The following is a 4,677-nucleotide window of genomic DNA, read 5'->3' on the forward strand; positions in this document are numbered from 1 at the left end:
TAACACAAACAACTTTCAGGGCCCGCTTGTATCTTTTTCTACAGATTATTAATGTTATTTGCTGCATTTTGCGATTTGTTTTCATCGATTTGATAATATTTACATAATAAAATTCTGACTTAAATTAAAAATAAAATTTAAAAAGATAAGAAGATTTTGAAAGTTGATATACATTATATAAAACTTTTTTAACACTAAAATAATTTATAAGAAAATTGATTTTTCTTTTTTTCGAAATATTGCAGCATGGTAATTTTATAGGTTTCATAAGGTTTCATACGGCTATTATTATTTTATTCTTAAAATTATTTTAAAATAGAATCGATAGCTTGTACACACAAGATATGTTTAATTTCGCTGGAACGCGAGAGTATAAATTCAGCAACAAAAACAAAAAAGTACTGTTTATAAATATAACTGAACGCAATTTTAAAATTCTACTAAAAAAATCAACAAAAAATGTACAGAAATAAAGTTGGTATTACTGAAAAGCTTTATGAACTTTAAAGTCGATTAAAAATGATTATTCTATAATGTTATGCTTTGCTCTTATTGAGGTAAAATTAAAATTGTTGATTGATTTTTAAATAAAAATGAAAACAATTTTTGGAATAATGAGTGCCTATTACGCAAGAAGTAATTACGAGCTAAATATATTTATTGAAATACGGTGATGAAACATTTAGCTATGCCAAAACATATACTTACAGTCTTGCATCCAACTCCCATGTGGTCTAGTGGTTAGGATTCCTGGCTTTCACCCAGGCGGCCCGGGTTCGATTCCCGGCATGGGAACTAATCTTTTTCTTACAGAGAATTTGAACAGAACAGTTCATTACTCATTTTTCTCTCGTTCACCAAGCATTTGTAATTAGGTTATGCGTAAAAACTTTTTTACACCGAAAATTTTAAACTAGAATTTTTCTCAGACTCCTCTGAATTTCTTATTGTCGAAATAATAAAACATCACCAAAATTTGAAAATAGTCGAAGTCAAATTAATTAAGTTAAAATTAAAAATTGTGAACTATTGTAATAATTTCTGAAATGTGTCTGCCTGCTAAATGAGCCCAAACATTGAGTATTCGATGATCGCAAGTTATTCATTTTTAAAGATGCTTAATTTACTCAATTTGACGTCACTAGATATATATATATATATATATATATATAAAAAATTCTTCCGAATACTTTCTCGTATACCCTCTAAAAAAAGTGCTATCTCCGTTCGGCATCGCATTCGCCTGCAATAATTATGAAATATTAATCTTGGCGTGAATTTAGCATTTTTACAGACTCTATCATGTGATCCTTGGCGAGATTTTTAGCAACTAATCCCTCTCATGTTGTTAATAGTGTCCGAAAATCGAATTTGTGTTTTAGACGCATTTATCCCAACTGACTGAAATAAAAATCTGGCACAGAATTACACTTGTAGTCACAAAATCACATATTATATTTCATGTAATAAAGGTACCCGAACACGTGCGGAGCACTTAGAAAAACATGGTATAGACATACTTTAACCATATTTCTGAGTTTAAGACTATTAAAGATTAGCAAAAGAATGCCAGTATTTAAAATAAACATTAATAATTTTTGAAAATTGATATTTAATAACATAAATTTAAGTAAATTCTTAAAAAACCGTAAAATTGGCTATACCAAAAACTATTACTCTCATCCTAACTAAACTTATACCAAAATAAACAGCATAGTTTTCTCTAAGGAATGAACTGAAAGCGTATGGTTATAATAATAAATAAAAATTTTAGAACCAGTCGAAGATGTATCATGAAATTTTTAGTAAATTTATGAGGTTACTATTCAAACAATAGGCTGTAAATTAAAAAATATTCACTAAATCTAAATCTAATTTTAGTTCATTCCCTCGAAAATAGTATAAAGACAAAGTTTACCAAATTTCATAGTAATATGATAATTATATTTTGAGTTATTTGATTTGAAGTGGGCAAAAAAATAAGTAAAAATCTATTTTGAGAAAAATGCATTTAAAGTATACAGTAACATGTTTTAATAATAAATTATGTGTGTACATACTTAAAATTCACCACATTTATAGGTAATATCTTCTTGATCCTCAGCTTTTAATAATTTTCCGTTTTTAATCATCTTTTTTCTGGCAATTTTTGCATTTGGCAGTGAATTCATTTAATCTGTCTTCATTTATTCATTCTAGATTCATTTATTCTGCCTTTGTCGAGCTCGGCAAATGCTCTAACGGTATTGGCACAAGGATACACTCCAGTAATCTTAAGGATATTCTGTAATCCTATAAAACCTTCGTTAAAATGTATTACAGACATAAATGCCCCAAATCTGAGGTTTCGGAGCTCAACAAAAACATCTTTAGGTACAAATTTTCACAAAACACCGTTGAAATTCTTATTGGTATTTTGCATTTTCCCGTGCAAAATATTGTTGGTATTTAAAACTAAATTTGTGTTCATACAAATTTTTAACATGTTTTTGGCTCTTTAAATCGGTGCTTCCGGTTATTTTAATGTCCTCTTCTGGTTTACCGATCATTACGAAAATATTAATATCTTGACTTCTAATAAACGTAGAGACAAAAGTAATTCTGTTTTGGGCTAGCTCAAAAACTGGCCTATCCAATAAAAGAATTTTTTTAAATGACGTTCTTAGCGAAAACTAACCTTTACAACGTGTTTGGATACCTTAAGCAATTGCATTTTTGCGCTATCGCTTTTATACATGTTTCTGTAAATGCAGATCACCAAACGATTAACTCCGTTTTTGATTTGGTTCAGCATTAGACAGATATTTATAACATAGAAGTTAAATTTGCGTACCGAATTCTATTCATCTATATCTTCGTTTTGCAATTACCGTTTTAACTTATAGTCGAACAACCGGACAGACAGATTTCCTCAAAACGGATTTTCCCTAGAATTCTATAGAAATCTGCAGATTTGGTGTAAAGATCGCATTCTAAATTTCAACCGCACAGCTCAAAGGGTTTTTGAGTTATTTTTTTTATAAACAGACGGACAGACGAACAGAAAAACATTTTCCAAAAATGTGTTTTCCGAACTCAAGGAGGTTTAATACGTTCGAAATTCATCAAAATTTCGAATTCAAATTATCTTTATACTTGGTATGGGAGTAAGTAAAAATCTAGATGAATAATGTTCTACTTATTTTGACGTTTTATTGTATCACTGATGTATTTAAACTGTTATATTTTACTTCGTTTGCTAAGATTCGTTACTTATTTATCAAATTTATTTTTTTAAAATTATTAATAATGTTAAATTATAATTATTATTGATTCATTTATAATAATTATTTAGTTTAGTTTATTTATTAATTATATATTATTTATCGAAACTGCTGAATCTCTACTTATATCAAAGATGAACATGTTTGTGTTTTGGCACTGTGTAGGCCAAATCCTTCACCTAGAGCTATGAAATTTGTTTCTGACATACTTTGGTGGGAAGGGAAGGGGATACAAAAGTGTACTTCAAAGTGATTTTTTTAAAATTTTATTTAATAAAAAAACTAAGCTAGATTTTTCTATTTTTGCGCTCTGACTTCTGAAAAAAAATCTCATGCAAAACTGAATTTTACTCGGTTTTAAAGCTCAAAATACTATCTTTTCAAGGATGCCAATTTAGTTGTAATGTTCTCTAATCTCGATTTAACTTTTAAACATATTTTAACTATATTTCACAACAATAAATTTTGTTTGTTTCCAATGAAACCGAAATCGCTGTATCATCAAATATCTAACAGCGTGATTTTCTTCCAATGTTGAAAGTTAATGAAGGATTCTGTTTAATATTTGCAAGATAAATAAAAAAGTAAAATTACGAAATCTCTAAATTTAGCAGATAGATAAACCGAGCATAACAGCATTATGATGTAATGTAACTGGTCTCTTAAAAAAAGTTCATACACTCAAAGAACAAAACATATACCAGACTAACAAAATAACATGACTTTAACGTCTAATATTTTAATGGAATCATGTAAATTAAGCTTTACCGAAATGATTTAAATGCAATTGAATATAAGCAATATATCTGGCAAATTACCTGGTCGCATAAGGCAATTAGTTAAAAATAAAACTATATTATCATTTTTAACTAAGAAACTGCTTTTTCTTTTTTCTAAACTTATTTTTAAAATTAGTTTTATTCTTAATTCGTATTTTTGGATAAATTAGAATTTTATTGTAAGATCGTCATTATCGAATTATTATCCGTCCAAATTTTAACCGTAATTAAACAGCTAAAGAAAAAAATGCATCAAATAATCAATACTTTAAAATTCAAGTCAGCAAAAATCAAATAATGTACCTTTTTTTATTTATTTACTTTTTTCTGAATGAATTGTTATCACAAGATCATCGAATGAGTTTCTCACCTATAATTTTAAATGAATTGTTATTTGTTTTGCATTGTAGGTGAAATCGTTGGGCGGAGATCGAATGCATTGCTTTTCCATGTTTGTTCCTTGTAATTACATCAATTCTTTGTAGCTGTATCTTAAGAAATAAAAAATAAAATGTTTAACATTATAGTGGGTATTATCTCAATAACATATTTTCCTTTTCTAACAGACATCAATCACCAGCAAAAAAAAAAAAAAAAAAGGCGGACACTTTTTTTTATCGTTTACGTCACTTTTA

At 27.9% G+C, this 4,677-nt stretch overlaps 1 non-coding gene across 1 annotated transcript; it reads left to right on the plus strand.

The window, feature by feature from the left end:
- Positions 1-723: 723 nt before the first annotated feature.
- Trnae-uuc (transfer RNA glutamic acid (anticodon UUC)) lies at positions 724-795 on the plus strand. The gene has a single exon. It is a non-coding gene; the product is annotated as a tRNA-Glu (tRNA).
- Positions 796-4,677: the final 3,882 nt, after the last annotated feature.

This window comes from Argiope bruennichi, chromosome 11, assembly GCF_947563725.1.
Source record: "Argiope bruennichi chromosome 11, qqArgBrue1.1, whole genome shotgun sequence".
Lineage (NCBI taxonomy): Eukaryota > Metazoa > Arthropoda > Arachnida > Araneae > Araneidae > Argiope > Argiope bruennichi.